This window comes from Peromyscus maniculatus, chromosome X, assembly GCF_049852395.1.
Source record: "Peromyscus maniculatus bairdii isolate BWxNUB_F1_BW_parent chromosome X, HU_Pman_BW_mat_3.1, whole genome shotgun sequence".
Classification (NCBI taxonomy): domain Eukaryota; kingdom Metazoa; phylum Chordata; class Mammalia; order Rodentia; family Cricetidae; genus Peromyscus; species Peromyscus maniculatus.
The window spans coordinates 138,753,310-138,763,963 of record NC_134875.1 but is presented as its reverse complement, the minus strand read 5'-3'; the positions used below and the strand labels follow the sequence as shown (position 1 = coordinate 138,763,963).

At 45.5% G+C, this 10,654-nt stretch overlaps 1 long non-coding RNA gene across 1 annotated transcript; it reads right to left on the bottom strand.

The window, feature by feature from the left end:
- Window positions 1–3,282: 3,282 nt before the first annotated feature.
- LOC143270742 (uncharacterized) lies at window positions 3,283–9,477 on the bottom strand. The gene is made up of 2 exons (XR_013047983.1): window positions 9,216–9,477; window positions 3,283–4,075 (listed from the first exon to the last, which is right to left on the bottom strand). It is a non-coding gene; the product is annotated as an uncharacterized LOC143270742 (long non-coding RNA).
- Between the last annotated feature and the right edge of the window lie 1,177 nt (window positions 9,478–10,654).

Sequence of the window (10,654 nt, the reverse complement as noted above, 5' to 3'; positions counted from 1 at the left end):
AAAGGAAAAAGTGTCTTTTGGACAGAACAGGACCAATACACATGTGAATTCACCGAGACTGTGGCAACAGGCACAGGACCTGTACAAGTTCAAGCCAGCCTGGGTCTCAGCACTAAGAAAGGGAAGTGGACACAGGGTCTCACCATAACCATGTGGCTATTTGCAATTGACATCTGCTGGCAAAGGGAAAACCAGTTTTCTACAATGATTTGTCACTGGGTGTATCAACCACACTCCAGGACAGACCCCATGCTATGGAACAGTTGGCCAGGACAAATGAATCTGGGAGGAGTTGGAGTAGTGTAAAAACATGATAAAAATATATCGTAATGGAGAAGTTTTAAATCAGCACAAAGAGGAAAACAAACAAACGAATCCTAAAACCTAATGCAGCAATACACAATGACAAACAAAACAAAACAAGTCATGACAAAAAACAAACAAACAAACAAACAGAATACAGCGAGTTCCTGGGCACTAGAGGGAGCCCACTACTGCCACTTCCCAGAGCAGGACACTTTCCAACTGCACTCTGAATACTTATCCTTATATGCACAGATGAGCTTGGTTTGCAGCCCAGGGAGACTAGTACAGAAATGCAGAACCGGGGAAAATTGTTGAGAATAACTGACTGTGGGGGGCTCATCTCCAACGAATATATCTACAGCACAACGCCAATACCAAACGCTTAGGGAATATTTTGAAAGATGGGGCAGAAAGATTGTAAGAGCCAGAGGACCAGGACGTCTGAGATGAAAAGGTGTCTTCTATATTGATGGGGAAGCTATGGTCACCTAAACAAGGCCTACACAGTGACAGTATCAGTTTGCATAACAACGTGGATGGTGAAAATCTCACCAGGCCCTACACCTAAAATAAAGAAATCACATGCACACGTACACATGCCAACAAATGCATGTGTGTGTACCACAAACAAAAACAAATACAATGAGATAGTGCATCAGTCAATAATGTCTCTTCCTTGTTAGGATGCATTTTACATTGTCTCCCTCTCTGTGATTTTCACTCAGCAGAGACCACTAAAAAGGGAGGTCCAATTTGCAATAGCAGTGTAAGTGTGTGGAACCAGATGAGGGGTGTGCATTACCCCAGTGAAATGTGTGTTTTCTAATGTATTAAATACATATATAACTTCTAATCGTTTTACTTTTGATTGTATATTACTTCATGAAGTTTTAGGATTGTTTCATTTGTTTCTTTGTCTTGATAGAGAGTGAACTCACGGTCCTCTGCATGCCAGGTAAATTCTCCAAAATTGATCTATATCTCTAGCTTGAACGTTTTTCTTTTTTTTTGCACTCCTAATCTTCTGACTAAAATTCTAGTATACACAATATACTGCCCTTGTTTATCCTCCAACAGTTATTGAAGGGAAAGGGCCAGTGTTTTTAACTGGCCAGTAAAATATTTGCATATTGGATGTATGTAGCAGGTGTTGTTGTTTCCACAGTCCATATCCTATGTCCCAGAGTTAATATAGAAGCCAGGCCCCCGAATGTTTTTCTTCCCTGTGTTTCTCTTTTCTTTTTCTCTCTTTCTCTTTCTTTCTTCTTTTTCTTTCTTTCTTTCTTTCTTTCTTTCTTTCTTTCTTTCTTTCTTTCTTTCTTTCTTTCATTCTCTCTCTCTCTCCCTCCCTCTCTCCCTCCCTCCCTCCCTTCTTTCCTTTCTTTCTCTCCTTCTTTCTTTTTCTTTTTCTGGAGAGAGGGTATCTCTTTTTAATAGCCCTGACTGTCTTGGAACTCACTCTGTAGACCAGGCTGGCCTCACACTCAGAGATCTAATGCGATAAATCCACGGGATTCTGGTTAAGGAGTGTGCAGTAATTTTATTGGGGTAAACTGAGGAAATACACTCATGAATAGAGATCAGAGTAGACAGCTGAAGTTGTCCTCTGATCTGACCAGGAGCGAATCCACCTGGCAGTTCGATCAGACCAGGCAGCAGGCAACAGGGACAAGGGGCTTGTGACCCTTCTCCCTTTCCTGTTAAAAGGTTACCTACAACAAGAAGCACCACCTCCTTTGGGCCCTATGGCCCAAGGTCATGGGCAGAGCAAATACCAACACAGAGATCCACCTGTCTCTGCCTCCCAAGAGGTAGGGTTAAAGGCATATGCCACTACTGCCCGACTCAGGCCCCCTGAGGGTATTTTTTCAATTGAATTAATTTTTTAATTCATTTTACATACCAAAGAACCCCCTCTTCCCTCCTCCCTCCCTCCCAGCCTCCCCGTCCCAACCCATCCCCCATTCCCTCCAAGAAAGTAAGGCCTACCACTGTGAAGTACAGTTAGTAGAGGCAGGCCAAGCCCCTCCCCCAGCCCCAAGGCTGTGTGAAGTGTCCCATCATAGAAGTGGCCCCCTGAGTTATTTTACAAGTGGTTTTGATGGTAGTTTAAATCAAACAAAAGAAAATCTTGCCATGTCGCCCAGAGATTGTTCTTTTGGGTCTTCGTCCTATTGAAAACTTCTGTACACACACAACTTTTCATTGCATTGTTTATGGCAGCTTCCTTTGTAGCAGCTAGCCAAAATCTGGAAACCAAAGTGCCCAACAAATGAGTGAAAACAAGAACTGACAGCACACCCAGACCATGGTATGGCACACAGCAATGAAAAGGAGTAACAGGAGAGAGTCCATCTTTGTTTTTTCTTGTTGTTGTTGTTGTTGTGTGGAGCTGGGGATTCAAAGCTAGAGCCCCACACATGCTGGCCAAGCAGCTTGCCCAAAGCTACATTCCCAAAGAATAGAGTTTTGATATAAGCAATCAAGTGTGTAGAATGAAGGGCATGGCGGTGAGTGGAAAAGGCCAGCCCCAACATTTTTATATGATGTTCTTGAAGTGATTGTGGAAATAGTGAGCAATGCAGTGTCTGTCCTAGTTGAACCATGCTGCTGGGCATCAGCATAAGAACTAGCATGAGTAAGATGTTTCTGAAGGAGCAGAGAAGAAACTGGATTGCAGTGGTAATTGCATGAATTTTCACATGCGATACGGTGACAGAGAGGTCTGTATACCCAGTGCACCAGTGTGAGTGCCCTGCTTTTGATATGTTATAGTTGTGTCATATATTAGGGGGGCCAATTAGATGAAGAATGCTCTATATGTTCTGATTCTTCTCTATCTATAATGGTTTTGAAACACAAATTTCACATAAACACAAACACACACACACACACCACACCTAGTGCTCCTTCTTTGATCCAGTCAATAAAATGGAATGGAAGCAGTTTTGAAAAGAGCAAGCCAGAAACTCTACATCGATGTTTTAACTTTATTGGCAACAAAGTAAAGGAGGAGAAGCCGAGACCCGAGGAGGGGAAAATGGTAGATCGCCCCCATGGGAACAACAGCATGGGGAGTACAGAACCATCGCTATCTGGTTGCCCTAGCCATGGAGCATCTGTTCCCAGAATGCCCCAGAGGGGATGCCAAAACCACTAAGAAAACGACTGTTACATTTCTGGAGGAGGTTTGAAACTCGCCATCTGAAGGTATTATTGTCATCAGGCTGGATATTTTTACTCCTTTTGACCATGCTCCCAAAAAGATTTCACCCCAGGGTTTGGTGATGTTGACATTCATGATCCTGTGGCTTCTGATCTTCTTCACATGAGGATAACAATGCCAGAGTTATTCTGTCCATTCGTGGAGAAGCATTTGAAACATCCTTTGCTTTTCTGCTGCCAATGCGTTTTGTTCTTTTCTCTCTTTTGTATTTCTTGCACAAGAGGGGGCTGGGTGGCATCAGGGTTGAGTGACAAGTTACTGAGGTCTACTATCAGGTTTTCACAGGAGGGTGAATGAGAGGCTGCTTCTGTCGTGGTCCCCATTCCCATGGAGACCCCAGACATGTTCCCCATATCCTTCTGACAGTAGCAGCATTCACATTTGAAGATCTCCTGATCTACCTCTTCAGGGGAGGAGGGTCTTCCTTTTCTCTCAGTTTGGTGAGGTAAGAGAAACCTAACACGTTTCTTTTTCTTGATTTCAGCTAGTTTTGTTTTCTTTTGGGGTGATTTTGAACTCTCCGAATGCTGATCTTCTTCCATCCTTTCCAAGAAAGAAAGCACATATTAGAAACACAAGGGTCTATAGAAAACAGCTCATGCTGTCCACATGCCTGGAGCACCTACCAACATGCGCAGATACACACACATCTCAGGAGGAGACCCTGATGGTTTCAGCAAAGGAAATATTAGCTTCTACCTGGTTTGTGCAGCCCTTTTAGGTTTGTTTTGTTTATGGGTACCCGCATGTCAATGAGCAATTGTTGTGTTCTTTGCATTTGAAATACTGGTTTAGCCCAGTTTTCCTTGTACTTGATTATGTGTGCCACCAGGAACCCCAGGACAGAATTCCTTCAAGGGGAGCCCACAGATCACTACTTCTTAGTGGAAGATGCTGATGTCTTTAGAAGCGATGCTTCACAAATAGCCTCTTCTTTGACTTCTCCTTAAAGCTCTTATTCCCTCCACATAAATGTGATTTGAGGCAGTCCCCTCTCCGAGGACGTCTTTGAGGTTTGAGGCTCTACAAATACAGTAGGTCCTAACACTAGTACTTAGGCCTTAAGAACAGTGATACAGTTGCAGTCCCATTTGCTTGGGCAAGAGAACAGGACCAATCAAAGAGACCTCCCCTAATCCAACTTCAAAGGACCATTCTGTCCATCAGCCACAGCCACATTAACCAGAGAGGGATAAATGTGCGGTGGGACTCCTGGGCACAGTATGTGCTCTATGTAACCTGCAGCTCAGGCCATACTTGGTGAGACAAATACAATACCAGAGAATAGCAAAAGGAACCCAAGGAGAAAGCCACTGAACACAGATTGAGGTTGGTCTGTGATGGGCCATGTCTTCCAATCTTTTAGTAGCACGGGTCAGATCCTGGAGAGCACAGAATGTCGTGCTAACAGCAGCAACAAAGACACAGGCCATCTTTCACATGCCGCAACCCTGTCCTTGCAGCTAGTAGCTACAATGATTCTTGGGACAGAACCTGGGGCTGGAGGTCGGGTGTGGGGGGTCTGAGTATGGGCAGAGTGGGGTGATTTCAATGCATAAGACTTTAGATAATTGTAATTCCTAGCCATGGGTGCATTTGTGGGGGGCAGGTTTGGGATCCAGGCATGAAAGGGTTGATGCATGGGAGAAAAGCTGACTGTTTTAGCAGGGGAAAATTTGGTTCCTGGCAAGATCTTGACCTCTCTGAACTCATTTACCTCCCGCATTAAAGGGTACTACAACCTACCACTCCCGGGTATAGATCCTAAGAGTGATAGCACAGAGGTTATGCACTAAAGGAGTTTATTGGGAATGACAGCAGTTTTCCTTTGAAACCTAAGAAATAACTGGACTAGCATATGAAGATTTGAGGTCAAACATGCTTATGCAACCCCCCCCCCCGACACACATATGCATAGAGGGAAAAAATGAAAGCAAAGGCCACATGCAGGACTTGGTTGAATGAGTTAGGAAGGCTTTGAACTAGGATATGTAAATCAGTCTGACCATTTTGAGATAGTTATGGAGGTGTCTCAAAACATTTCAAGTAGAACATCCACATAGTCTACCCATCTCGCTCATGGCTATAATGCAAAGGTATCAACAGTGCCTTAAGACAGTGATAGCTGAGTATCCATACTACTAACGGAAGCCACATAATGGATTCAGCCTAGGTGCCAGTCAGTGGATGAATTGATACGGGAAATATGGTACCCATACAAAGGCAGTTTCACTTGGCTGCAAAAAGGACGGAAATACAGTGTTTGAGGAAAGACAATGGATCATGTGTGAAATAAACCAGATTTGGAAAGACAAATATTACGTTTCCTCTCATGTGAAAGCCATAAAAATCAAAAGTAAGCTAAAAGCCAATAAAAAGGAACATAAAATTAAATGAAGGAACACTGGGGCAGTAGGAGAGGATTGGGGAAAGGGGAGGAGAAGGGATAACAGAGTAGTAACAGGGGTGAAGACAGCCAGATTCTACTACGGCGTATACAGAACTATCATAACTAAAGCCTCCCTTTGTATGGTTAATATACACTAATATAAACTGAAAAAGACAAAGCTGCTTTAGATGGGTGGCTGGGCACTGTGCCCTCCAAGTGTGCTTTCAAGTTACCAAATGTAGCAAGTGATGTTTGACTCCTGAATAAAACAGATCAGAACAACAAGCTCTATCTCCTTTGAGTCCCTGTACCTAGCACATGCTGTTGTGTGGGTCCTTGGGAGACTTTTCCCACACATCCGGTGCCCCCGCCCCCGTCCACCCAAGCATTAGGTGTCCACTCACAGAGTGACCAGCTTTCCAGATTCCACCCCAAGTCTTTCCCTACATCCAACAGTATTTACCATCTCTGCTTCTATAGGTAGCTGCCTTCCCACCAAGTTGATGTCTTCCCCTGCCTAGCACAGTGTTTGCGTGCCTTGCCACAGACTCTGAAACTCTCCTGGCTCTCCTGTACTCATTCCTCCTGTTCTTACTATTCCTCCAGACACCTTTACACCCCGATCCTTCCCTGTCTTGATCTATCTGCTCAGGTAGGACCTTGTCGGTAAGGCTGGCCCTGAACACTTCATTTAAAAGTGCAAGTTGGGCCAGAGCTGGGCGTGGTGGTGCACAACTTAAATCTCAGCACTCTGGAGGCTGAGAACCAGGACAGTCAGGGCAATGTCGACAGCATACCCTACCTCAAAAACAAAAGAAAGCAAAACCACAGCTATGAAAGGATTTGCCCTGGCATGCTAACCCAAAGGGGGTAATACTGACACACGTACCTTGTCTGTAAGCAACAGCTTTCAAATTAGACTTAGGACTCACTCAAAAAAGAGAAATCATGCCTGCTCCTGGAACGCCAGCCAAGTATCCCCAGTCTGGTGCGGTCATGAATCTTGAAGGAGATTCCACAACCGCCATTTTACTAAAGCAGCATAACCTCCAACTACATTCTAAGTATTTTCCCTCATACCCACAGACAAGTGTGGTCCTCAGCCCTCACTAAGGAAACCTCACTTTGGGAGAGACAGAGGCCAATACAGAAAACCACAACTAATCAAAATGCACAGTTGTGAAGCCAGGTCCCCACAGGTTCATCTACAACAAAACTCCTGCAGTTACAGCTCAGGGATCATTGTGAAAGAGGGCCCAGAAAGATTGTAAGAGCCAGAAGACCAGGGAGATTGCTGTGAGACTAGGCTGTGCCTCCTGGGAATGTCAGAAGCTACACACACACAAAACTCCACCGGCATGACCACATAAACATGAGCTGAACACAGACAACCCCAAAAGACATGCTGACATGGACGGGGTCGGGGCTGGGGGCGGCAGGTGGGGATCCTGAAGTCTTAAAGAACTACAGGCAACTAAGGAATGCTGAGACCAGGGAGTCGTGGCCTTCCCAGAGAAGGTCCTCAAAAATGGGTTGTCTAATACCATATGGTCAGCCTTGAAAATATATACCTAAACGTAACATATTACAGACTGAGCAGGTTGTCTTTATGCATTTAGGAATATGTATACATATATGAATACAACAATGATTCAGGAAAAAGAGACAATGAATTTGAAAGAGAACAAAGGAGGAGTATATGAGAGGTTTAGAAGGGAAACAAGGAGACAGGAAATGATGCAATTTTAATCTAAAAAAATATTTTTAAGTGCATGCCCAACAATCACCACTGGCAACACTCACCCCAACCACCCTCCCATCCCCCATTCCTGCTCTGCTTTTCTAACAGCAAAAGTCTGCTTCCTACTGCACTACACAGCATGGCATGTTGATTCAGTAAGTTCAATGTTGATTTCTGTAGACAACAGTACCACATAAACTCCACAAGGGCTGACATTTTCAACAGTGCCCTGGATCATGTCCAGCTCCAAGGCCATTTCCTGCCACATGTCCAGCTCTTGGGCTACTTCCTGCCACGAAGAAGGCCCTCAGTAAATGTACCTGGAGAAAGAGAAGTGCCTGGCATGGAGAAAGCCTCCGTAAATTACAGCCTTTGTTATTATTGCCCTCCCTCCCTGTTGGGTGAAGCTGGAGAGCAAGCAGAGGATCAGTAAAGGAACAGTACAGTCTCATGGACCCCAGAGGGAGAGTGGGCATTAATGGGTCACCACAGGCCACACAGTTTGTGCATACGAGGGTCCTGGAAGTTATTCTCCATTGACCAAACGTCTCTCACTCTCCAGAGAGGTACACTGTAAGTAGTCACCATCCATATCACACTCTTGGAAAGGACTTGGAGAGAAGCCTTGCCATAGAAAGTGGGAGCTGAGTTCCCTTGTCTCTTCATCCAGAGCACCTGGACAAGGCTCAGGCTCACCTTCTAGGTGCTTCAAATTCCCAGTTGCCCAGTGTTCAGTTGTACACATCAGTACCAGAGCCAATACCTGTGAAACTGCAACTGCGTCTTTCCTGACTACTGAGAACAATGGAGAGCAATGACCAAGACTGCTACGTCCAGACACATATCCACACTATAATATTATAGCCTCTGCACATAAAGGAAATGATAGTTTAGCCGGAAACAGAGGCAAGCCTGAGGGAACAGAGCCAGTCACAAGGATGGCACTGACTGGAACCATGGTAGGACTAGCTCTGGAGCCCGTGAACTTACCATCCCACGTTTCAGATGGAAACATCTACATCCATGGGGGGAAATGTATGTGTCACAGTGAAGGATCAGAGGGGGAAAGTTAATAGACTTGAATGACTTGAAAAAGAACATCACAAATGGGGCTTAAGAGTAGAATCTGTTCCTGAGTGGGGAAGTGGTGGCACAGGCCTTTAATCTCAGCACTCGAGAGGCAGAGGCAGGCTGAACTCTGTGAGTTCAAGGCCAGCCTGGTCTACAGAGCAAGTTCCAGGACAGCCAAGGTACATAGAGAAACCCTGTCTCAAAAAACAAAACAAAAATGGGTAGAATCTGTCCCTTTTTAAACTTTTTTCCTTTGTTTGAAAATAGATTGTTTTCTCACAAAATCAATCCTGATTACGGCTTCTTCCCCTCACTCTACTCCTCCCAGTTCCTTCCAACCTCCCCTCTCCTTTTCTGTCTTTCATTAGAAAAGAACAGGCTGCAAAGAGACAATATGGAAATATAACAAATTAAATACAACACGGTAAAACAAACACCATCACATCAATGAACAGCATCGAAAAAGGACTTGGAACACCTACCCGTATCCCACAAACAGTGGCTCTGGGGAACTCAGTGTGTTCAGACGCCTGATGTAAAATGGAAACAAGCCGTTCCAGCTGAAGGCACAGAAAGAAGATGGAGCCACACCCAAAGACACTCGCTGGTACCCCAAGGCCAGCAGTGGGAGTGTGGGAAGGCATGCAGGGAGGAGAACTGGGGAAGATATCTGAGTTGTAAGCAGCTGGGGACCAACCGGGATCCACCATCCCTGCACCACCCACAGAGGGTATCAGCAGTACTCTTCCTTCTCGTTCTCACTGAAGCCACAGGCACTGGGCTTCGTTTGCTTGCTTTCTAGAGCAGGTGTCTCACTTCCACTGTTGGACTCGAGCTGACTACCTAGTGAAGGACTAATGTGGATGATCTTGACCTCGTGATCCTCCGGCCTCCACCTGCTCAATCCTGGGATTACAGGTGTGTGCCCCCAGGCAGGGCTTTATGCCATGCTTGTGTGCCCTGTGTGAGAGGCAAGCATACTAACCACAGAGCTACATCTACAGAGCTCAATGTATATATTCTAGGGAAATTTGTCTCGTAGAATGAAGTATAAAGAGCACGCACGTCCAATGCACAAAACTATGGTCCATAAGAGGTTCCGAGAACGCTAGTAATGGAGACATGAGCTTAAAGAAGGACTTGTATTATTTATGAATGGAGGCAGTCATGAAGGCAGATGGTGTGGGAAATGATAGATAGCAAGGGCAATCCCCTCCAATGAGTGGCTCTCATAATGCACCTTTGTGTGAGGAAGAACACGGGTCAGGGAGGGAACTGTTCTGAGCCCTCCATATGCCTTCCCTTACTCAGGGCAATGTGACCTGATAAAGACTCACAAATGGTCTCTTAATTCTTTCCCGTGTGTTAGTTCTCTGCCTCTGTGATCAAGGCACATGCCCCAGGGACAGAGACAGCGCTGTCTCTGGTTCTGCCTTCATCCTGACAGATATTCTGGGAGAATGGGTTGACAAAGCATTTGAGTTCACAGATGAAAACCTTGACCTCATGACATGCGGGGCCTTCTGGAATGACTCAGGAGAACTGAGAAGGCTGCCTGGCAGCGGAGAAAACACTGAAAGAAAGAGGAGCCTCAGCCTCATCTCCCCAAAACTCTATCCTGGGAGGACGCTGAGCAACCAGAGAAACGGCCCAGCCAACGGGACAAGAGGGTAGAAAACTCAAGTGAAGGTGCTCACCGACATATCTCAACTCATGGGCCTGAAGACCATTTCCTCCTGAGGGCTGCCAGCTCAGGGTTCACATTGCTTGTGTCTGTGTCCCAGCTAGACCACCTTTGAGCTTGTGTCTGTGTCACACTCGAGCATTTGTGAGCTTGTGTCTGTGTCACACACCACCATTAGTGAGCTTGTGTCTGTGTCCCAACTAGACCACCTGTGAGCTTGTGTCTGTGTCACACTCG